Source organism: Nipponia nippon, unplaced genomic scaffold (genome assembly GCF_047370975.1).
Source record: "Nipponia nippon isolate SJK-2023a ecotype South Korea unplaced genomic scaffold, ASM4737097v1 scaffold_10, whole genome shotgun sequence".
Classification (NCBI taxonomy): domain Eukaryota; kingdom Metazoa; phylum Chordata; class Aves; order Pelecaniformes; family Threskiornithidae; genus Nipponia; species Nipponia nippon.
Genome location: NW_028262291.1, coordinates 3,246,444 through 3,272,703, shown reverse-complemented (window position 1 = coordinate 3,272,703; position 26,260 = coordinate 3,246,444). Strand labels below are relative to the sequence as shown.

Below are 26,260 nucleotides of genomic sequence, written 5' to 3'. Positions count from 1 at the left end.
ACATTGGTTTCCCATGTCATTAGTTTTCCCTTCAATTTATCAAAAAGCTCACTTATACCTGAAAAAAAACCAGCAAGCATTTGTCGAAACATTTGCTTCTTATTCTCTAACATTGAATAAGGCTTACAGAGCTGAATAGGGGGAAATCAGTATTCTTTTAACAATTTTACCAGCTATGTATATAAGTCTGTTGCGAAAGTTTAAATCTGACTGGAAACGTAACTTCATCTGCTTGTATTTGCATCTTATGAAGAAGCAAAGTTTTATATGCATTAAAATCAAGGCGGATCTCTGAGGTAGATTTTATTTCAGAACTCAGTCTTCCCTGCGTTAGGCAAACTGTTGCTAATCTGTTTGCAGAGCAGGCACAGAAGACAGAGTTTATTCTTGCATGGCTCTTCCCTCATTTGCAGAGTATTTCCAAAACGCAGTAGCGATCACTTGATCTTTCCCCACGAAGCTCTCCTGTTGGGCTCCTGCAGGCCTTCATTCCCTCTGCCCCTCATTTACGACCCATCTGCAGCAGAATAGTTAATCAGCCAACTGCAGATGCTGCAAGGCAGCTTTGCGTCCACGGTCTCAGTTGAAACAGAGGATTAAATTACTCACTCAATGTCTGGAACAGACACAGACATAGGTCTGAGTGATGTCATCAAAGGAAACCAGTTGGGAGAGGAAGTATTTTTTTCTCTCTTTGCCCCAAGATTTATTAGGTTTTATAGACTTCGTTGCTTGTAAAGAGATGGATGTTGACCTGGGCTGGTAACAGACCTCAGAGATTCCAGCAACCAAGGATGGAGTTGGTCCATTTGCACGTCTCGATCATTGCTGAAACATGATGTTTTTGCAAAACCAGGTCCAAAATAAAGCAACTTCAATGCACTTTGCTTAACCCTTTATGCAGACTGGCAATATGTAGCATATACTTTATAAAAAACAGTTCTCATGTCGATTCCAAATGATTTCTGAACATGTAAATAAAGGCATCTTGGTTTTCCACTTTAGGCAGAACAAAGAAATCTTGATTTGTTGCCTGCTGGCAATATCATCTGTTGCAAATATCACTTATCCTGAAGGTCAGGATGGTTTGTTCAACTACAAAGCTCAGGTGGTCTGATGTTCCAGTTCTTTGGAACTGATTCATGGTACAAATGTTTGTAATCATAACACCTCATTTCATGTTTTTCTTCTTTCCTGCAAATATCCTAGTGAATGACTGCAGTGTTCTTGCTGATTACAGCAGCATAATCCAAAATGATGGCCTTTAACAAAGGGCAGGAGTCAGGTGAAACTTGGCTTAATAGTTTGCTTAATAGCAGAATTTTATTTTTCACACTTAGTAGATGCTAATTTTGAAGACCGCAACTTGCAATGCTTCTACACATGCTTAACTTTATGCAAGCACTAACTTCCAGTATTTCAGTAGATGTCATTCATTTTAAGTCAAGAATACATGTCTCTGAGCAGCAAGGGTGATTTGAAGTTCCAAACCACTACACTGCAAACAGAGACAACGTGACAACATCCTTACAGGTGGGAGCAAAGTTGAGACTTTACAGGATTCATTGCTGGTATGCTAAAACAATGCTCAGTTTATCTATATTTCTACTTATGGCCCTGAAAAAAAAAAAAAAAAAACCCAACAAACCCAAAGCAACAGGCAAACAAAAGTCAACACCCCCTCACCAACAAGGAAGAAGCCTACTTTAGGTCCACATCCAACCTAAAAACCCAGGGAAAAAAAAAAATACTTAAAAAGAAAAAACTTGGGGGGGGGAGGGGAAGGAAATCCAAGTCATATTTTAAAACTTGATGTCTACCTCATTCATCAATTAAACACTATTTTTCTTATAGTTACCACTACTCTAAACTGCTAGCAGAATTTGTTTACTTCTGCTAAAGAGATGAAGTTCTGAAGCTGTAAGCCAACACAAAGCCACATGAAACTGGATCAGTACAGGCAACCATTGGGAAGATGCAGGTTGCATCTGCAGGGCAAGTTTCCTGCAAACGTTCAAGAAGTGACAGTAACTGCCACCTTCCCTATTGCAGGTATCCTCAGATGTCACAGAGCAACAACAACAACCACCACCCATTAGAACAGCCTTCTAATTTTGGTCAGTTCTAGTTATTAGAGTGCCAGCTTTGGTATTTATTTTCTGATGAGAAATGACACTATGGAAACCATTTTAATCAATCATTTCCACAGGGTTATAAATCTGCCACAAGAACCTGAATAGCAATCTAATAGAAATATTCATTTCAATATTATTACAGAGTAGCAGATAGCAATTTTCAGTGACTTTGCCTTATATTTAGGGAAACTCCATTAGAAGTTTGTGAAGGAACTCTGCATTTGTATGGCAGGAGCTGTGGTCTAGTCCACGTAACACAGATTATTCCTACCTGAGACATGTTTACAACCACACAAAGGTAACCAACTGCTCTGAAGAAGGTCATTCTGCACCCTAAGGTGGAAAGAACAGATGGAGAACTATTTTGGGCTGGGTTAGGAAAAACAGGCCCTGAAAAGCCATTCTTCTATTCAATTTCAAAAATCATTAATTTTCATGTACAGCAAGTTTCCACAAGAATTATTATGGACTTTTATCATCAATGGTGATACAAATGTTTCCCCTCAATTTCCTCCCTTACGGAAGCCTCATTCAAGTCTAAATCTTTGCCAGCTATATTCAGGATCAATGATCTGTCAAATTCTCTCACTTCAATAATAGATAAAATTTTGAATACATAAGAAGCCATTGTCTGCTGTGCACAGGAGCTTTGTGAGAAGTTCCAAGGAATCTCCCCATCTTTTTCACCATAACACTCCCTGACTCTCACAGTGGTTTCAAAGATCTTTTTCCCAGGTTCGCAGTTAGCTATCAAATCAAACTACACGTAGTTCTCTCCCTGCCATCAAACAGGCCTCCGACAGCCCTGAGAGGCCAACGGGGATGCCGAGAGAGCATTTTAAATACTTTCTGCTATATCAGCTATGTGGAGAACTCATTTGACCTGTGCAGAACATGCTGATTTCCCTTTCATTTACCAAGGGGCACTGAAGTCAATGAGCTGGAGCACTCAGTTCTCTTGGAATATTTCAGACATTAGTAAGAATGTCTCAAAAAATAACTTTCTCACCCTGTCCTGCATATATATTGCCCTTTTTCTTGACCCTCTTCCCAAATCTTACCAAAGTTAGTCACCCTAAGATCATGTAAGCATTGTGTGACAGGTATTCAAAAGATTTTAAAATGAAGATGATTTCTAAGAACAAGACAACACTAAATACAAATCAAGTAAAAGCCAGAAGTTTAAGTCTTCACTCAAGTATCGTTTTCTTCCTCTGCTTTAACTGCACATATAAGTATTACAGCCTGAATTTCACCATGGATAAAATATACCTTTGCCAAAACCCAACAGACATACAGAGGAATACTCTGCGACTTCTACTGTAAGGGCCTCAGAATAACTTATAATTTAATATTATTACTTCAGTCAGAGAGAACAACTAGCTCAGATTAGCAGAGCAGAATGTTGCTAAGCAATGTTGTACCGGAGTTTACACAGGACTGGGGAGGGGAAGATACGGGTGGAACCAGGAGATGCGGATGTGCACGGTTCCCTGTTCAACAGGAAAAACTCCTTCCTTGCCACTCTGCTGAGTGTGTCTAAAATACAAAGCCATCACAACAGCAGAATTACTTAGGAACACCGCACCACTTTTAAGGAAACGGAAGTACAAAACTTTATCAACTGAACTTGTGATGCTTTATCAGAAGATACAGATACAGCTATATGCAGGTGTTGTTACAATACAAATAATATAATATACATTATATAATACATAAAATATAAAAATAATACATAGATATGGTTAGAGATACTTCATATGGATGGCTGTTAAGTAACACAAGTTTCAGAGTCAGGCCACAGGCTAATTAATTTTCAAAAAGTGAACAACTACCACATCTAAAATTGTAATTTGACCATTGGTTTGAAAGCCTACAGCCAGAGACCCTACACCAGTATTCAAAAAGGCTAGGATGACTGCAGGTTGAAAGCAGGAAAATCTGAAAATATTTCTACTTTTAAAAAGTATAGAAGGTAGTTGTCCTTTCAGCATTGTGAAGACAGACAAGAGCAATTACTTTGAAAGACCACACTTGAAAATCTATGATCTGTTGCAACCATAAACACTCCTGGAAATTAGAATAAATTGCTGGGAATGCCAAGAATAAAGTTTTCATAAGAAAGCACTAAAAATAAGATTATTAAAGAGATATTATATGTTAGGCAGTGCATATTAAGAATGTACAAGATATTGAGAAAAGCAATATAGTACTGTGCAAAGTTTTTAAAAGCACCCATATTTTCCAAGCACTTTACTGACTGAGGTCACTGCTCTCTTTATATAAAACCTTTCCGTTTCCCCCCACCATCACATCAAAAAACAGTCATTCTTCATTAAAGCTATACACAATACCTCCAAAATGAACTCTCTTCTTGGATCTTGACTTTTCAGCCATAGTTTCTAACCAGCTTACTTGAGTTTTGTGTGCTTCTGCATCCTCATGAAGAAAAATATCCCAGACATTTGATTTCAAAATGTACTATTTTAACTACATAAAAAAAGTTGAAGCTTCTCAGAACTGTTGGATTTGACAAGTGTTCTAAATCTTTATACAAAATGCTGCTGGAAACAATTCTTACTTTTTAGAGAAGAGCAACAATAAAAATCTCAAATCAAGATGACCACAAACAAGAAGTCTTATTTTACACAAGTTATAGGCTGAGACTCAAAGCCCACATCCTTTCAGTTCCACACTGTACCAAGAGATTTTTTTCCCCTGCTGCAGGTTTCCATGGAAATGCATCAGTCACTAATCTAAATAAGTGCGGGTGAAGGACGCCTGAAAACCTAGAGCAATTACGCATGCCATTAGAGGAAAAGAATATGATTCAACCCAGCTATTAGAAATGTGGCACAGCTATAACTTCTATATATTGTTGTAGTGTTCTAAAAACAAAACTGCTTCTTTATTTTTTTTTAAACCCACTCTTTCACTGCCTATAAGAGGGGAAAAAAAAGAAAAGCATTAAAAATACCTCTCGCGTAACAAGCACACAACGAAGTCACACCACATCAGTTGAAAAAGACAACTGTGGTTAATAACACACATTTGTTTTGCCGTGAAAATCCATTGTACGTGAAAACTTGTCTTCCCATTACTGGTCAAAGATACTTCACTTTAGTTATTTTGATGAGCAATAAAAAAGTGAATACTTTGATCTGCATTAAAGGGCTAATGATCCTTAAAAAAATTTGATGTAAATATAATGTCTGATTAATGTGTTACTAAACATCTATTTGTAACCACAGCATACATGTCAAGCATAGGTGGGTCTGTACTTACAAAGATAAGTGCAATTCAGCACCCGTACTAACTTTGTGTATATAGCGCATATATATACACATACATAAAATATAGCAGTACGGGCACCCATTCTTCTCTGTTTGCACCCAAGCGCTTATAGCTCTATTACATGGCGCATACAAATCTCCAGAGACCCCCTGCCAAAGTTTCACCTCTGTCACATAGCGTATACTTCTCATCTGGTTCCTGCAACAGGCACACGAGCAGTTTGGGATATATGTCACCCAGCTTTCTTGTCCTCCGGCTGCTTTGAATCATAGAATCGTCAAGGTTGGAAAAGACCCTTAAGATCATCGAGTCCAACCGTCAACCTATCACTGCCAAGTTCATCTATACCATGAAAAAAATAATTAAGCGCGAACGCAGTCCCCCACTACCACAAATTATGCAGTCGAGTTTCCCGCATTTGGGGAAATCACAGGGGTCAGCACACCCGGAGTGCAGGGGACGAGCCTCGCCCTGGGAAAACCACCTGCCTGATCATGGTGCCTCCCCTGCCAGGTAAGTTTGCACCCAACCTGTTCCTCCCTCTTGTCACACAGGAAAATACTGAATCATCTGGAGCAGGGACTGTGCTGTTGCATATGAACAAATGTTTTGCCATAAAGGCAGAGAGTTATTTCAGACTATTTGAACTTAGTATTACTACCCAGTTATTTTTCCCCTTCCCTCACTCTCGAAGAATGAACTATTGTAGTACAACTGATCAGAGGAAACACTGGGCAGCCTTGAAAAGATCCAGTTTTAGGATTCCAATGACAGTTTTGTCAAGTTCTGATTGTCTATATTAGGTTTTACAGAAAATGTCTCCCAAATGGTTGTAAGTACATATAAAAGTGAGGTTACTGAATAAATACTGCTTTTTCAAAGTCTGGAGCACAGATATGAGATCTAGCATCTATGCTACACGCACATATGCCGGGAACATGTTAGCTGTAGTCCCATTCACAAGTCTACTTGAAATTACTGTGATTTCAGCCAATAAACATTGCAATTAGACCACAAGCAGTTGGATCTGAGAAGGAGGAAACACACCTTTGAAGGAAAAGACCTCTTAAATTTTTAATTGCTCTCAAGTCTCTATTCTGCATGAGTGCTGTTTCCAGACCACAGCTAAGCAGTCCCCATCTGCTCTAAAGTACTGGGTACATCTAGTGAAGCAAGCACTCAGGAGGCAGAGGACTGTTTTCTCTTACATGCTTAGGGTTCTCCTTGCTGACATCAGGGCACCATCGGGAATAAAGTCTAATTACTTATATTCGAATTCATAGGATGTAAAAGCCAGAATGAGGGAAATGAAAGATAGTTTAGACTAGCGGAGAAAGCAGTGTGAAACAAGACAGGAGCAGCAGCAGAAACTGCATAGGAGAATGAGACTACAGAAAGGAGCAACGGGTAACGAAGCAAACAAGACCTGTAAGAGTTTGCTGGTGGAGTGGACCCTACCCAGGGCCAGGACCGTAACCTGAGACTGCTTCTTCCAAACCTTACAAGCATTCTCTTGTACAGCTTATTCATACAGCAGATGACACCATACTGTTCCTAATCTGCTGCTAATCAAATCACAGAAACAAAACACCTCAGGTTTGAAACTCAGTCAGCAGTTCAGATACTGCCTCTGGCTCTCCTACAGGCTATATCATAAGCATTTAGATTTTAACCACCACTCCTATTTTTTTTCCCCACAGCTTCACTATCTCATTTCAGCAGTTATGGGAAGCCTGGAAAACCAAGAACATAAGACCCCTATATTTTGCATCAATGGCAAGATTTATGACTGCAGAATAGTCAAGTCTAATGAATCTAAGCAGTAAGTTCATGTAATTTTATATATGTATCCTGCATGTCCCTGCCATTTTGTTACCCATGTAATACAAACACTATGCAAGAGCTATATATGCAAACGTGAGGGTATAGACAGTAACAGTTCTAGCTGTGTATTCAAAAGATGTGCTGCTTGAAAGAATGATTACTAAACATGGATATTAATAATAATAATTGACTAATGAAGAGTAGCTTTCTTGTCCATCACAATGCTATGAAAGGTGAGGTGCATTACAATGAATATGATGGAAAATGTCATGCAAGAAGAAATAATTATTTGCTTTTACATCATTAAGACAAACACCCACAATTTATATGTATATATTTTTTAACATGACTGTCAGGATTAGGAAATTTCATTTTGAAAAAAAAAAAATTAACTTGCAAAACCTAAAAAGCTGGTATCTACCCAACCAGGGAGAAGCAGCTAGGGAAATCCCAGCAAAGTATAGAAAGCTGCATCTTCTAAAATGCCCAAAAGTACCAGGCCTATGTTTGTCCTGAAAAAATGGAAACAAAGAATGTAATTTTGACTCGGAAAAGTAAATCTTTTGAAAATTTCATTATTAATCCCATATATTGTATTATACTTATAATACAAATTTTTCTGCAGAAAAGTTGACCTTTGTTTTCTGAACCGACATACCAGCCTTCAGACTCCTTTATATGTAAACCCACTTAAAACTACACAATGAAATACCTGAATGTGGCCTTTCTAGTCCAAGGAGAACAGAAGATGATTCACCTATGTATTTGGTATATTAGCCTAACAGACTAGCAGAGAAAGAAATAATGTTTTCATTGTCCAACTTCAAATTTTGGGGAAAAAAAAAAAAAAAAAAGAAAAAGAAAAAAAGGAGGGTATACGTATACATTAAGAACACTAAAAGATCGTACTACAAATCAGCTTGGATATGTACTATTCTTTATGTTAGCTTTCAGTTTGTTAGTTCTAACACTTGCACTTAAATGCCTTTTCTTCATCTGCTGAAGTCTTCAAAAAAGCAGCGGAAAGTAGGTTTTCCTCCTCAAATCTGACAATCTTTTATCTACACCTCAAGCCAGACCCTTTCAAGTTTCATTTTCTAACATTTAGTCCAACCTAGATTGAGAATTTATTGTAAAAGTCACAGTAAAATTCTTTTTAAAGTTAAGATTTTAGACCTCCGCTATGACAGAAACTTTAAAAGTTTTATTTATAACACACTTTGAAACACTTAGGAAATACAATGCCATGAACAGAACACTAGAAAATTACATGGCTTTAAATCGTATGCTGATTAAATTGAATAGTGACTTGTCCAGTTATTGATCAAAATCCAGTCTCACTTCAGTGAAGATTAAAGCAAAGAGTGTATGATGATACGCAAATTTGGAATCTGGAATAATATTTGAACATGTAATTGTGGGAATATATAAGTATTACAAAATTTAAGAATCTTATTCCTCAAATAATGCCATTCAGATGAAATTGCCTAAATTTAAGTGAAAATCATCATTGAAATGATCACTGTGAACAGTAAAAGACAAGCCTAGTACAGCAGATCAACATTAAAAAAGTCACTACTACTATCTAAATCTTCAGGGTGTTTCTCCTCAGAATACCACTGCGATTTAGAGAATTAGGTAACTGAGGCACAGGGAACGTAAACAGCATGCCAAAGACTACAGCAAAAGACAAAGGGAAGGCAATAAACTTATTTTGAAGTAGTTCAGCTGAAAAAGCATTTGAGCTTTAAGTTCATAAGATAAAAATGTACATTTGCTAACTGTTACAGAAACGCCAAAACATATTTTCTAAGCCACCCAAAGGCTAAAATAGCAGGAATGGCAAAAAAATTGTTATCATTTTCCAGATGTTTTCTGTAAGTCTAAATGACTAATTCTTGGAAGTAAATAGCAATATGGAAATGAATTCTCTTAAGGCTGATATATTCCTGAAACTCCATTATGTATTATGCTTAATGCCTATAAACTAATAAGAAAAAACTAATTATGTTGCATCTTTGTACTTATGAGATTTTTAGTTATGAGATTTGTAAAATGTTATAACTGAAGAAATCAAATACTCCAGTTATAGTACTCATGTGAAAAAAAAATCCAGGAGGCTGACTGACAAGAAGGGATAGAGACAGAGGAAAACAGGAATTCAGATGCATTACACATAGCCAACAGTTACTAACGACTCTTATGTATCAACCATACTTAAGCAGAGAGCACCATTAAGTTTGTCCAGCGACTATGCACAATCCTGGTTTTATAAAATTGGTAACAATAACCTCTGCTAAACTTAATCAGTAACCAGAAGAGGACTAACAATCTCCATGAAGTTTCAGCTTTTACACATACGCCCTTAGTATTTCAGATATAAAGAAAAAAGTCTGACCAACTGTAGGTTTCAGAATACTATCTGCTCAAAAGTGTTACAGTTTGGTAGTCTGGTCCTGAGCCCCAGTGACAGAGAAGTGCTAGTCAGCTTCACCCCAGAAAGGGACAAGATGTAACTGGAATTGGCTCTTGAGCATAGGGAAAGAATTGCCCATCCCTCAGCTCTCCTTTACGGGGGCCCAAAAGCAAAGGGACAAATCAGTGTGCTGAGTTGGCAGCTGGAGGCTGCAGATTTACTACTCTGTTCCACAAAGCATTTAAGACTAGAAGAGTTGCTCCCAAACAAAATGAGAAGGAAAACAATGGAGAGGTAATTCTGCAGCCTATTAACCTATCATGATTGATGGGGTTCTCTAGAATCAGAATGCATTTTTCTTCCCCCATCTTAAAGAAAAATAACGTCAAAGGCTTAGTGAACCTCCCAATTGACTTAGTGAACCTCCCAAAACCACTTTAAAACTTGCAGCATTTCCTGAAAAGGTAGCCTTGACCTAATAAACCCTTTAATGTTGTGGACTTTGTGACATCTAAAATTTGACTGGGAAAAAAAAAAAAAAGAAGACAGAAGTGGAAAAGATTTTGAATATAGTGGATTGTTGTTTTGTAGTGGTGTGTCAAACACAGGATGCACTTGAGATACATACTTAGTAGGTTTATTCTTTTCTAAAAATGTAATTGAATATATTAAACCAACCTGGATTAGCCATCTCTCTGTATCTGATAATCTCACTCCCTCCTTCTCACCGTGCTCCCTCTCTCCTTATCTCTTTCTCGCATATAAATTGCATCTCTGCATACTCAAACTTAATCCTCAAAGAGACCATGCAAATCCAATCCTCCAAATAATCATAAAAAATCCCATTTCATTCTATTTACCATAATCCTGCACACAGGCAGTACAAGAAATAATCACCTAACAGTGATAATGATTTGCGCAGCTTGCGCATTTGACACTCAAAATGATCTAACTGGTTAAACAATTATGCTTTAATACATCACTGTCTAATTAGTCTTTACAGGACTGCTAGGGCACAACAAGTTACTGGCATACATATAACATCACCATCATTTTAGGAGAGAAAGGACATGTAACTGCTTTTAAATAATCTTCCCCATCACATAACCTGAAGGTGACAACTTGTCACCTCAATAACACTATGTCGTCAGAATTTTAAGATAATATTGTTTGAAAGAAGTTGTCTCATCTAGAAATGGGTAACAGGAACAAGGTGGCTGAAAGCAGACTTGCTATTCACAGTTTATTATTTATAGTTAAATGTAGTTCTGTCAGCTTTAAGTGCATTTTATCAGAAAATGATCTCATTAATAACTCAGATTATTAATAAGACCCCATATATTTCCACAAATACTCAGACCTCTGTAGGATTCTTGAGGAAGCTACCACAGATTCAGAGTGATTTTTTTTTTTTAAACCTGAATTCCTTATTCATCTTGACTTGCAATCACAAAAATCAATTGAGAGATGTTAAATGCTGACAGCACTAGCCCAACTCCACTGAGGTGTTTTCAGGACTGATCAGCAGGGTGTTCCTCCCAGAACTGAAGTCATAATAACACTTATTTTTTCAAAGCTTTTTATCAACGAAATGTCATAAACCGAAACGCTTGTTATACATAACTATTTCTAATCCTGCCTGTAGATACAAAACACTCACAATAGGTAGCAACTAAAACAACCTGTCTTTAATCCAGGGATATTCTTAGTAAGGCCAGTAATCTATCATTTCATGTTAGTAGTGTTTACTTTACTAAATAAGCTTCAGAGAACTGATTTTTCTCCCCAGATGTTGTGTTGAAGGCCATCTGTTTTATGTCTGGAGTAATACAAGCCATCATACATTTTGCTCCGAGAAAGTGAAGCAGAATGGTCATTAGTTAGCCAAAAAAGGAATGAGTAGTTTCCTGAATACGTAATTAGAGGTCTAATGAAACGGACTTCTTTACGCAAAAAGTCAGAAGGGTAGAAATTAGCGGGAGGAAAGAAAAGGTCTCATCAGCTTTGTGGAAAGTACAAATTATAGAGAGGCGAAAGATCCTCTAGATTTTATAAATCAAGTACAATTTAAATGTGCATTTACTATGGATATTTGGAATATCCTGGAATCTGGACATGAGTTAGCAGGACAAAGGTTTTCCTGTTTTACTCACACAACTGAAAGCTTGAGAAACTGACTTGACAGATGCAGAATATTGTACTATAGCCACAAAGTAGGCTAATACATAAGTACTCAATGCAGACCGTATTAACACATACAATGTTTTTCTTATAAACATCAACAGATTTCAAAGCTCATATTGTGCTCCTAGCCAGCATTACTGAGGTGCAGCTCCACAGCTTCCCCTCTACTACTTTATTCCAGGAGTACTCTCCAATACATACCTTTGATAACTCACAGAAATCAAGGAAAATAACTCCTGCACGCAGTGGCCATACTTCTCAGGATGAGCCTAACACTGCACTACATGCAAGATATGCCATTGCTTTTCAGCTCTGAACAAAGTCTGCCAGCATGAAATGGATTGCCACATTAGGGCCTACCTAGTGCTCAGGCACAGGCAGGGATTTCCATACACAGTACGCAACAATGACGACAACATTGCAACCTTCAACAAATAAATGAAATGCAGGGGGTTGATTTTAAGAGAAGCATTTCCACTCAAGACCCTCTTGCTTTACAAAAAAATACTTCAAATATTCACACAACATGGCTAACGTGAATTTTTTGGACGTCTTCATAGGAACAAACGCAAGAGTGACATTAGGACCAAAATATCAATACTGTCTTAGTGAAAAAGGATAGCAAAAAACCAAACCAAAACAAATAAACCCTCTCAAACCCTGAAGAGCTCCTAAAAACGGAAGAAAAAAAAAATAAAAAAAAACAATAAACCAAGCAGGTAGAACTATGCACATGCCTTTTCAGAGGCATTAGCCATAGCCTATTTGACTTTAAGTTTTATAAAACCAACTCCACAAACTGGTTAGCTCAACCACACACTAAAGAAAACAAGGCAAAGGATGTAATTTCACCTCCACATAAAACATGCCCACATCTCGAGTACTGTGGGCAGTTCTGGTATCACAGCAAAACTAGATTGTACTTCATTTATTGGTTGAATAGGAATTTATGTTAAAAAGATAAATGATTTCAAGAAAAACAAAGGGGGAGATTTTCTTAGTCAATTTACACATTAGCAGTTAAAATACATTGATATCAGGACAGATTCTAATTACTTGCAAAAATTCGTGAAGGATTATTATTAAATCTGAATCTCTTTTGGAAACAAAAAGTCTTCCCCTTCCCAAAGCATAGTTTATATGGTATGAGAGAAGGACTTTATTTACAGCTGGGCTGCTTTTTCAACTGACAGTTAGGAAGGCCAGGACTCAGGATTTTCCCAGACCAGGAGTAACCTCTTGTTTTCTAGGCTTGTTGAGGCTACTAAGAACTACCACACAGTATTTTCTCTCCCTCACAAAAAGGGTGAAAAGCAGAGAGCTGCCAGGTAAGAGAGAGTCCTTTGACAGGCCATCCCGCAGAGTGCTCTGAGGCCATTACTCCTGCTCAGGATTCAGAGGTTTCTTGCAGGTGCTAGACCTGGGTATACTAATAAGACATAAAACACCTTTTGAAACCTACTCACTATGCTTCATATACGTCTCAGTGCTGTAATTATTGCATGGGAGGAACAAGGACAACTAGATGACATTTTTTTCATTTTACTGTATATAGTAGTTTTCAGGGCTTGGGGTTTATTTTGTTGTTTTGCTGTAGATATGTAGCAGTAAGTAGACTCAGAAATGAGAATAATTTCTGACTAGGAATCCAGGAGGCAATTCAGATTCCTCCTTACATTGCTAATAGCTAAACTTCAGTGTCATAGATGCAAAAAAAATGCCTTTATTTCCCTCTGAGGATCTACCCTTGTATAAAAGAACAGAAGTTTCCTATTTATACTCTTCATACCTTTGAGGTGTGACTATTATTAAGCTAATGGGCATAGTTTTATTGCATGGTCTCAATACATGCTCAAATCTTCATTCAGTCATATGCATGCAACTATATGGAAACAGAATTTGCCTAAAGGTTTATTCAGCTATGCAATTTGTAGCTGCAGCTAGGGACAAAGAACCCCAGAATCTGATTTATTCACTTATCAAAAGCAAGGCTATGGACACTGGGAAGCCCAAAATTATGCCTTTGATCACCGAAGATTTCAAAGACATTCATCAAGACAATAGTGGGTGACTTTGTGTTATTTCTACTCAGTTGAGCACAGTAGTGATAAGATTATATCACACTCCAATCTATTTTATAGTTTCACACAATAAAAACCTATGTCACTTTCTTACATGTTTTTTTTTAATTTTCTGTACCAGTTATTCATTTGCAGAATTATTTTCCCACTGTATAATATCTTGCATGATCATTAAGTAGCTATTAGTATTGCATATTATACTTTGGCATTTATGTTGCATATAAAAAGATTCTTCAACCACTCTCTTTTAATTATTTCTAATTCACTAAAGATATTTCCAGTAAATTATGCAGTGATGAAATGTTATTATGTTTTTTAAACATAATTATTAATAGTGGACAAGACTATAAAAAAATGATATGTTACTATTTATGTTGGACAGCTACAATACAGACGGTATCTTTGCCACGCAAAAACAACCTCTGATCCTATATGATGGATTAAAAGGCACAAGAGACCCAACCCTGAAGAGGGCTTTTTGTATGACATGACTTTCTTTTTTTTAAGGGAACTTTCTCAGGTAAAATGAATATACACAGATATCTATCACAAGTTTAAGGAACTCAACTAAATATTCCCCTAATATATACATTTTCCCTTCCCTAGCTATTTCCTGTATACCTTAATAATTTTTAAGTTGTAATATCACAACAGTTGCAGTATTTTTCAAATGAGAAACATGTATTCCTTTCCTAGGTGCCTGCTTGTACCTGAAGAAAACAGGAAACAGTAGATTCTACTCACAGAGTTAGAAAAATCAGAACTTGCATTAATGAAAAAAAAACCCTCACGTTTTTCATTCCAGAAGATGATGCTTGCAGGAATTCAGACCCCACTGACGCAGAACCAGCAATACAAGAGCTGTAGCCTGATAATCAGGCAACAATCCCTCCAAATCTATCCAAATCTTGGCAAGGAAATGTTTCTGGTTTATAGCTCAGTTTTTTCCCTGCTTTCCTGCTCCCAACAGAAAGGCTTACAATTATGCCATATTTTCCATATTTAAAAACCCCCAGTATAGCAATCTATGGAGGATTAGGAAGGATCCTACTTAATAACTCACTGTTCATTTACTCCTACTGAGTGCTTCACAGGACACAACAGTTTTCTCTGATTATGTCTTCCATGATTTATCACCCATGTACCATCTATACTTGGGTAAAAAAAAAACAATCCCCCTCACACAGCCCCCCACATAAGCTATTGAAAACAACTGCAGCAACACGCAGGCAGACAGCGGATCAAGAACCCAAAGTTTACGTGAATTTTCACTTTTATACCATCCACATGGTCTCCCTTTAACATTTATTCATCTCCCTCAGACATCATCCAGTGACCCTTTGGTCTCATTTTCAGTGACCTCCAGGCAATATTTGCCACATTTTTTCCAACACCCTACATCTGGCCAAACACGTAGGGGAAGGACAAGACAGGTTTACCACCAAACTTTCCCAGACATTATCAAAACTTCCCTTTATCCTGCTCATACCTGTTCTTCCCATGTCGCCATCAACACTGTTTAAGCAGCTTAAGCAAGTTATCGAAGCTTTTTGCCTGTAACACACACATCTTCTGTGTTACATGAAAATAAGCAACTCCCTTGGCTTTATTTTAAGATATCTATTTTATGAGTGCACTCCTTTCATGCAGAGGAGGAGTGATTGTAGCCTAGTTGAAAGGGACTGGGAGTGAAGCAAGCATACAGTGGGATGAAGGCAATATGAATTATATTTAACATGTTTAGAGCACATGCTGTTTTATACCAGTAAAGCTTTGGCTTATTTTTTTCAAATGAGTGTATTTTTGTGTTATTAGTTTTCAAACAGTTTGCATACCGCTGGGACACAAATCTTCCACGCAGGTAGGATAAAAAAAAAAAAAAAGTATCTAGTCTCTCCCTTAGCAACCAAGAGAGAACTGAATCAGAGAGGTCCCTCACACTGTTGCTGACAACTAGCCTGAAGGAAACAATTTGATAGATACTACAGCATCATCAATACAAACCCATGACAGACCACCTTTGCCACAGGCTGAAAGCGGAACAGGCAGAAGCATTCCTTTCTGCTATTGACCTGAGACCATATACAAAGGATTTAGGGGCTGGAAAGTGTGCAAGAGGAGATGTTGTTCAGCAGCACAGGCCGTTTACTTGGGAGAGAACACTGATTCCTGTTCTAAGGATTATCCTGTAAAAAATTCAGATGAAAACAGTGGGTAACGTGTGAATGACAGAGCTTCCTTTTTGCGTGTGAAGCAAGAAAAGGAAAAAAAACCCACAAGTTATAGCTACACAGACAAGTTTTCTGGTGAATAAGTCTGCGATAAGAGCATAAAGATCTGAACAGACTGGATGAGAGAGGAGAGTAAGCGAGAGCAAGAGACAGACAGTAGGACCTGGGAAAGGCAGCTGCCACTGGAAACCAGTAAGGCATAAACGCCTTTGGGCCAGATGAAGCGATAAAACCACAGATATGGGAAGAGCTACAGGAAATATACTGCTTGGTCAGAAGAATGCCAAGCACTCATGTATTAGGACTGTTACAATTATTTCTAGGAAGAACCTGTCTTCAGAGAAGGGTATAAAATAGTACTCAGGAATTAAGCTCAAATATTGACAAATTAGGAAGAAAAATACGGAAACTCACCTCATTTTTTTTTTTTTTTCATTTTGTACAGCATAGTTCCTCAAATACATTTAGAGGGTTATTATCATGATTTTACAGCTCAAGATAGAAAAAATAAATGGTCAATAGCTAGGAGGCTTCTAAATAAAAGATGCAAGCTATGCTGACTTCAGATGACATGGAAATATTCAATAAACAGTTTACTCCATTCACACTTCAGTCCCTTATGCTCACATTGTTTCTTCTTTGGCTTAAGAGGACTGCCACCTACTGAGTTACCCTCACCTTTATATGTTATTAGGAAAAAGATTAATACCTTTTACTTTTTCTTATTTATACATAAAGACACAAAAAAGGTATCTAAATTTGTAAGGTTTAGAGTGTTGAACATCATTTTTCTTTGCTGCAGAAGTTGGTTTGGTATTAAACTGGAAATTCCTTGTAATAACCAGTTCAAAACTGTAAGGTTCCTGGGTTGCGACAAGGGCATGTTAGATATTAGCACAGAGAAAGCCAGCAAATTAATAATCTTATATCTGAAACAAGCTGGATACCCAAAATCTCACCAGTCATACTGAAAAATTCAGGTAGCGCAGACAATATGAAAACCAGAGTGTTCTACTTTAGCGAGCCCTTTCCTCTGTGCCACTGAGGCAATAAAAACAACCGGCAAACAAGCCCAGAGAACGCTGTCTGCAATAAACTGCTGTTACTCAATGGCACTCACAGAGCAGTGTTTATAGCCACTTGAGATACTTCATCTCTCATTTTGAATTAGAACAAAATAGATGAGTCAGATCTGAAACACAGCTAAGAAATCAATGATGACTGCTTTTATTCATCCTAAAATATGGCACTGACTGAGGTAAGGCAACTGCCATGCAGTCAGTTAGTACTTACAGCTTTTGCTAGAACAATATACTTTTAATTATTCCATACGTTCTGCAGTACTGTGATAGTTTTGCCACAGGTTTTATCAAGAAATGGTCCTCAGGTCTAAATGGAATTTCTGATCGGCTTCTGAGAGGCAGGTTATCACAGTATTACATGCACGCCTTGTCCCAACCCTAAAAGGCACAACATGAGTAAGTATCTGCACTCATCCTCTGATTACCAGAGCTTTCCTGCAGTTCTACTCCACAAAAAGAACTGGCGTTGCTGATTGGTTGCTTTCAGTTTTAAGTGCTTTGAAGATGTGACCTTATCTAGAACATTTCATAGTGATTGATTATCGTCTCCAAGGAGCGTGAGCAAAACACATAACAGATTCATTAGTCTATAATCTAAAAACATATTTCCATATACACTAACTAGAAAAGTATTCAAAAAATGTTTACGCAATATTATTAGAGTTCAAGATAAACTACACTGCTTAGAAAGTGCAGCCTCTGAAATAACAAAATACAGTAAAATGCTTCCTTCCCCCCTCTCTCCTACTGCCCTAACACGTCCTTTCTTACGTTTTTATATTTAGGCAGAAATAACAGTGGACTGAGATGTGGCTGAATACGAATTAAACATTACAGATTATTTTCTCCTTAACTTCTGTACCCAAAGAATGCCATCTAGTGACCGTCTACTGAACACAAGAATTGGTATCAATAATGCATCTCACTTCAACTGTTAAGATAACATATTACACTAACTATGATGTGCATGTTCATTTTGTTACTCTTTTGTGTGTGTGTGTGTGTCCATGGATAAGAAATAGAAAGGATAAGTTCTTAACCAGAGTATTTTTATTCAAGGACATCTGACATCTCGGCAAATTTGTCACTTCCTCCGTGCTTCAACTACTCCATCCAGAAGGTGGCTTCTGTCTCACAGAACATTTTCAAGATAATTGTCTCCGTATGCGTCTACGAACTGCTAAACACTGAGGCACTTATAGTTTCCCAGTATTTTCTAGACAGGAAAGATCCCATTTTCTCTTGCTACCCAGCTTCTCTTTTTTTCCTGAAGACGAAATATTGAGATTACTTCCATACCAGTTTAAAAAAAAAAAAATATATATATATACAGCACTTTCTTCATCTAAGCTATTTTGTGCTGTGACAATATCTCTTACACAGCACATTTTATTATAAAAGACAGATGATATGACGCCTTGCCTGCACTGAAACTTGCAACACAGTTGAACACAAACCATATTTTACAAAGATCCTAAAGGCAAGACTTTTCAGCAAGACCTCACACCATATAATAAATATTATAAAATGTTTTCCTCTCCCAGAACAAGACTTAGTCTTATATACTAAGCTGAAAGAAATATATTAGCATCTAGTCACTTATTGTCTGATAAGGGCGTATTTTGTGACATGCTACTGAAGACTGTAATATTTGAGCGGTTTGACACTTCCCTTGCTAATCTTTACTTCCCTCCTTTAGAAGATTAGGAGTATGTCCTGCTGTGTGGCTAATGCTCAGAATAATATCATAAAGTGTAATATACAAAATTATGCAGCATGCTGATAAATAAGAAGTTCAGAAAAACAGAATAGCTTCATCTGAATAATATTACTAGATGTTTCCTATTTGAAGAATATTCCTGGTTTTTGCCATTGCTTTTCTACTGATTTTGGATAACAGATTTGGCTTTTGATTAACAGGCTAATTCTTACAATACTCTTTTTCAGATTAATTTTGCCTTTACTTGAAAAAAAAGTAATCTTTGGATGGCGGGTAACAGGGGCAGAGATGAGCAACTGCTGCCATTACCTTCAGGAGCACTCAGAATACGGGCCGGGCTAGTATGATGCTAATCACAAGCTTTGTAAGCAATACATGTAGAATCAAGTCACATCCAGTCAATCACAGGAAAACCTAACCTCACTAGGCATGTCTCATTAGAAGACTTGCGTAACGTCATGTTCTATATATAGTTTGACAGTTTTGCACAGTATCAGGTGGAAAACTGCAAGCTATGCCAATTTATAATTAATAATAATCACCATTAAAAGCTCTGCATTAAAGTTAGATAGATCCATCAGAACATGCACAGACAAAACTACAATACCAGGTAGATTTAAGGAACAGTTGTTACCATCCTTTTTCATTACCAGGTAGCAAATTAAGATAAATCCCTAACACAAAATATGACTATCTACACAGGGATTTACCTTCCTCCACATACACACATTATAAACCACCAGAAAAAAAATGTACCAAACACTTCTGCGTTCCTTCATTTTGCTAATATCTCTCCATTCATAGAAATTCACAATACTGTGGTTTTACTGCTTTGTAAGCTAATCAATAGAGCAAACCAAACACAAACAAGGCCTGCAGTACTTTCTGGATAACAGTTGTAAGGGTTGATACAAGAGGTCTCAAAGGAAGAAGCACCTCCTTGTGCCTACCTTTGTGGAATAAGGCAGCACACTGGTGACCTTATCTGAAGCGCAAAGGGAATTCAAACAAGGGGCACAGAAGAGATGTACACACACAGTACCCAGAAGTTAAAACTGGAACATGAAATTCAAGCTTTGATTATATCTTTTTAAAATTCTGCTACTGTCGGTAACAGTAATTGATTTTCTGTAAGGAAAAGATGCAATCAGCAAGTTAAGAATGCAGGGAGGCTTTTGAATATTGATATTCCAGACAAAGATACCAGAACAGTCAGATTTACTGAGAAATAAGTTCCTAAACAGGTGCTTGAGATTTTAATATACTAATGAAGTTAGCCGATTTGCGTAATACAAGTTTTGAACTTCAAGAAGCTTTGACTTAAATGCTCATCAAATGCATATAATAACAACTCAAAATATGTTCTTGTTTCTGAAACGTTGAAAAACCCATGAAGGAGGTACGTTAATGAGCACTAGGTCATATATTATGTGCTTTGAAATGGTAGCTGAAAGTCAAACCATAAATCTGCCACTTAGTGACAGGTTGCATCATGCAGAGCCTGCACTGTAAAAGGTTTTTCCAGGGATAAGCTGAAAGTTCTGGTTTAAAAACACAAAACAACCACTGTCCTCCCAAATGCCTCCCAAAACGAGATTCCAGCAATCAGAGATAAATGGTATTTTAAGCCTACCCATTTCAGTATCCAAGTAATCTGTTTGAGCTATCTGAAACATGATTAGGCGAAAATCCTTGTCAGGGGTGAATCTTATTAGAAAGCCCAGATCCTCTTCCCTGTGTACAAGAGACTACCTGTGATACTGCTAGCAACTATTTTCTTTCTATTCTATTCCATTTTCTTTCTATTCCATCAGCTTGGCCAAAGAATGGATGGTAGCAGCCTGTTGTACATAGGAGTCTGAGACACTAAATCCTTAGTGAGTTTTAAACTGGAGTTCAAATAGCCTGCCTTATATAAGGGAAATATATTTCACTGAATTAACTCAAAGCGAATAGTGGTAGCGCAAAAAGGTAAAAAAAAAAAAAAATCTGCATGCGGCTTTCCATAAAAATTACTTGTCAGCCTACTTGCTATGACTGTATGAAAAATACAGTTTGCTGAGCTGGTGGTTAAACTTGCACCACTTTTAATATAACTTGTGCATTGTGCAAGGTTGGAGTAAATGTGTGAACCAAACAAGTACTGCTGGCAGAGTCCCTCAGAGCAGTCCCCCAGAACTGCATAACGCATCAGGAAAGACTCCGATTACTCTACCAGAAATGAGCTTTTTGTGTGTGGCTCCCCTGTTCCCCTTGTATATTCTTACCTTGAATACGCAGAACTGACTGGAATTTCAGTGAAGTTTCCTCCATTGCCTGCTCCAAAGCCACAACAACAGCGGCACAGAAAGCAGGAGACCTGGACACAGAGCCAGTGCAGGAGAGGAGAGGACTCAGCCTAGCAAGATATTAGTCCCAGCCATTTACTGCATGCATTGGACAACAATGGCAGTGGATTCAATAGCAATGCAAATTGACCTGACCACTGAACCAGGAAAACGTCTTCCAGATAGATGCTTCTAGAACAAAACCTCTTTATTTCCTCACATCCTCTTTTCAGACTAGGATGGCGCCATCACAAGATGGCGACCTGTTCTCAGCTGCATTTATGTTGGCTTGAGGAACATCTATCAGGACTATCACACAAAAGTCACGTTAGTTCATCATTCACATGAGCCTACAGCATGCACGCTCTCAAGCTGACATCACTTGCTTCTTTGTCTGTTTTATCATTTAATTACTTCTTTAAAATATTCTGCTTCCTTGTTTGGTTCAGGAGAATATTCTGCATTTGCTCGTCCACGTTACTGCTTCAGTAGATCACTTCCACAGTTGTTACCTTTGGATGCAGCATTTTGGATGCAGCATTTGACCTGTTGATAAACATCCTTCTCCCCAGGATTAACAACAAAGCACCCAGCTACCACAAGTGCCAGCTGTGCTGCCACTGGAGTCCCTTCCTCCTCACCTTCTTGACCAAGCTTCACTCACGCTTTTAGCTCTGTACAAACAGCCTCAGCCCCTGCCAACACCAGGACAAGGGCACATTTCTTCCTTTACTTCCCAGCTTCTTCCCCACATAGTCCTTGAAAGCTTCCTTTCCTTCAGATGTGGGCTGTGGAGAGGTGCCTTGGCGCCAGATGAGGCCCACGACCACCAACGCCTCACACATCCCGCCCACGCTGCTCCAGCCACCGGGCGACCGGCTGCACCTCCACTTGCCCCATCGCCCTCACTCCCCTCTTCCCAGAGCAGAAGCAATCCTCAGCCCACACGTTCCTCAAGCCATTTTCCTCCAACTATCCCTCCCGACACCCTGCCTGGGAAGCGGGAGGCCGGAGCAGCAGCCTGTTTTCCCGCCAGGCGGCCGCTGACAGGCCAGTCTCTGCCCTCACATGCCTCCCCCTGCTCCCCAGGACACCAGCAGCACAGGCCCTCATGCCATGCCAAGGGACCCCTCAACCCTTTCATCACCCTTCAGCTTTCCAGTTCTATCAAGTAAAAGAGTCCATTCCCAAATGAGAAAATATGGTATGATGCTTCCTCAGGAAAAACACGTGTGCTTTCTCACATTGGTATAACCTATAGGTAGATTACCACTAAAAGAAGCATGAGGGCCTACAATCTCATGTGTGCTTTGATTTTTTTTTCCCTTTTGAAACATCAGTTTTGAGCCCAAACCTATCGTCATTTAAAAAAAAAAAAAAATCACACACATCACACACTCTGGAGATATGACTATTTCCTACATAAAAAAATCAGTAAAAAGTGGCAGCAGATGAAGAGAAACTATACTTTTCCATATTCAGCTTTTGTGTACTCACAAAGCTTCAACAAAACAACGGAAAAGCCGGAACACAAACATCGTTTTTTAAAATAAAAAGGGTACTACAAATCAAAGAGTAAAAATACAAGTAAATATGTCTACATGTACCTTTACAATTACATAGTATTTGTAAGAATACCTACCGGATGCTTTTTCAAGTTTGTTTCTCATAAACAGCAACTTGAAATGCATCCATGCCTATAGCTGTACTCAAAAACACTGGAAGAATCCCAAAAGTATTTGTGCTTAATGACTCTCTAACAAGTATTTCAATATTGTTTTCATATAGTACAACATAAGCAATTGGATACTGCTTTTAAAGGAAAATTATTAATATCTTTTGATTCTAAGTGTATCTGATGATAGCTTTTACACTCTGCCTTATTTATTATTCTGATCAATCTCTATGAAGGATAATCAACTATTTACTGATTCTTTACTTTTAAAAGATTCAGTAATAAATTAGACCAAAGCAGCAGGAAGATTCTCACACTGGAGTCAATGGTTAATAAGTGACCTTTTTTAACTTTTTTTTTTAGATTTTTTTAATAAGTCTATTAATTTTCAAGCAATATCCAAAAAGTATCTTAGATTTCATAAAACAGATATGGCAGCCATAAATCTGTGTACTGTTATGATTTAAGAACATAGCTATGCAAGACTTCAAGACTATTGCCAATGTCCATTTCCCAACCAACTGGGACCAGAAGCTAAATTAACTTCATACGGCAAAACAGCGGTTTCTGATATGTTAGAAATATGCATGAGACATACCTATACTAGGCCTCCCTTTTACAGAAAACAGTCAAGTTCAGTGTGGTTTAAAAATATCCCATATATGACAAATTTCCTACCTAATTTATCAAAACAGCTTTTCAAGAACTTTCTTAAATGTTTGGCTGGTGCTTTAAAACCCATTAACCTAAGCACTTCCAATTAATTTTCAAATGTGACTTACAAGTTGCAACGTCCTACAAAGTAAGTTTAGGACTTCAAGAAATTCTGAAGACTTACTTTTGAAGAAGAACACTTAGAATACTTTTCAATCTTCCAACTCTATCTACATGGTGAAATCTCACTGAATCCCAAAATCCAGCAACTATGGTGTATCTCATATACATGATTATAATTCACCTTTAGGTTAAAGTATTTTATATTTTCAGAACTGAACCCTAAAACAGCTATCAAAAGCAATACTTTAGAACACCTTGTTAGAGGTGAAAGTTCTAATTAAGTAATCAGTATTACCTGCACTTATTAGATAGCTAATAAGATATATGCTAATAAACTCAACTTCCGTTTAATAAGGAAAAGAAATTCAGTAACATTAGATAGTTCTCTTCCCATAAAAACAGAAGCATGACTAAGCACGAACTTGCTTTCAAGATTACTTAAACTTTAGACACATCAGTCATTATTTTAGGAACAATTTACACAGAGTTTTACACACAACCTAACATAAAACCAATATATAGCTATTTAACAGGTTAGCGCCACTACTAAACGTACGGTTAAATACACACACCAAACAGAAGGGAAGGTGGAGGTAGTGGTGCACCGAAACATATAGAACTAACAGCACTTGCAACCATGTCAGCTATGTTGCTTCCCAGGTGTATGTTTTTCCCTACTTATCAGTCCTATAAACACTTCCCACCCCAAGCTACTTAGAGGCATTAAGCCCTTGTGTCAAGGTCTGGGACTGTGTCTACATGTACTACTAAGCATCTGTACTTTTTAACAATATTGCAATATGTTTTGGGGGAGTGGGGACCTGAGGACATCCATTCCTAAGAATAGCATCTTCTGTACTGCAGCAGAGAAGGCATCCTCAGGAGATGAGAGATGATGCAGAGAGAAAATGAGCACCAGGCTGCTCAGCAGGAATAGCATTTTCCCACTCTGTTAGACAACCTCATAGGCATAAATTAGAAAAGACAAAAACTAGGGATTACCTACTTTTAATTGCAGAGCAAGAATGCATGATCCTTCTGACAATCATTTCCACCTTCCTGTTTTCCTATGGACTCCGCCATTGTTCCCATTATACAAGACATTTGCAAGAAAATAAAACTCTTCCTCTTTCATCTGTCCATCTGCTGCCCAGAAAACGGGTAATACCTCACCATGTCAGCAGCATACACCATGAAAATTGCATTCATTTATAATGAAAGAATTAAACCAAGTGAGTAAGAATAACATAAAGATTTTAAGTGTTCAGAGGAAAACAAACGACACCCTTAAAACTTGTTTTCTAAAAATGAAGCAAGAATGAGAGGAGAACAAAAAAATGCTCACCTGATTTACCTGTTTTCCTAACTAATTAACAATTAGGAATTTCAATTTCCTTGAAATTGCCTTGCAGTGCAGGCTTCAAATAAAGTATGCCCTGTCAAAACTCCTCCCAGTAGCTTTCGGTACTGCTACATTTCTAGATGATTTTTCACTTTATTTTCTTATTTGAGTAAGCAAATAAAAACAGAAAAAAAAACCACTAGAAAGCACATGTGATTTTGTGTCCTCTTACCTGTAATGATGATGTCTGGATGCTTGGTAACTAGTTAAAAATGGGTGAATAATTATAAAGCTTAGGTGTGTCATGTCAGAGGTTAAGTGCCACTCCTGAGCTAGTTAAGAGGATGGGAGCAAAGGAGGGGTCTCGTTCTCTGCTGTTTTCCTGAGAAAAGAGAAAAGCTCAGGAGAAAAAACTGAAATAAGCTGAGCTGTGTGGTGATCACAGGAATGGAGGGAGGAAGGCCCAGAACTGCCCCAGAGCTACAGAAGCCTTGATCATTTAAAAAAAAAAAATAATAAAATGTTTATTTCACAGCCCTAGAAACAGAAATGTCTGAAGATACAGAGTTTTAAGTGTTTAAAATTAGACTAGATATTGAGACGTTATCACGAAAGAACTACAGCAACACTGCAAGTCCCTCTTCCAGCCAAAGGAGTTCCTTATCTCAAGACTCACTGTTTTACTTCTTAGCCAAATTTTTCCTTCTGTCTGTGAGCATTACTTTATCAACAGCTAACAGCCTACATCTAGGATCATAACAGTACTTACCAGTAAACAGAAAAATTCGAAGGATTACATTTCTCTTCCAATTTTGCCTTGTACCTCTCCTCTGATTTTAGCTAAGCTTTTCTTCCTGCAGCACTAATCAGGGCGCTTATCTACAATTTGCCCTCTGTTTTCTGGGGCAAGCACGTAGCAAAAATCACCATTCTTTCTATTCCATTTTAAACATCCTCTGGTTCTGAAAAATAAATAAATCCTGGCATTGTTTTTTCTCATAGTCTTTTGTTCACTGCATGTAACTCTATCCTGTCTTTGGATGACAAAATCTTAGCAAGATAGGTCTGTGATTTTTGTGAAAGTGCCTTGGACAATTCCTGTATATATATATATATATATATATATATACACACGCACTTACTCTCAACCAGAGGCCTACTCAACATCTTCA

The 26,260-nt window shown here is 37.8% G+C and overlaps 1 protein-coding gene and 1 non-coding gene across 6 annotated transcripts in view; both read right to left on the bottom strand.

Annotated features, from left to right (window-relative positions):
* The window catches only part of SHANK2 (SH3 and multiple ankyrin repeat domains 2), a 326,771-nt gene that overhangs the window by 171,876 nt on the left and 128,635 nt on the right, over positions 1–26,260 (bottom strand). The gene's annotated exons all lie outside the window — the stretch shown is intronic.
* On the bottom strand, positions 5,787–5,950 carry LOC148057032 (U1 spliceosomal RNA). The gene has a single exon (XR_015702083.1). It is a non-coding gene; the product is annotated as a U1 spliceosomal RNA (small nuclear RNA).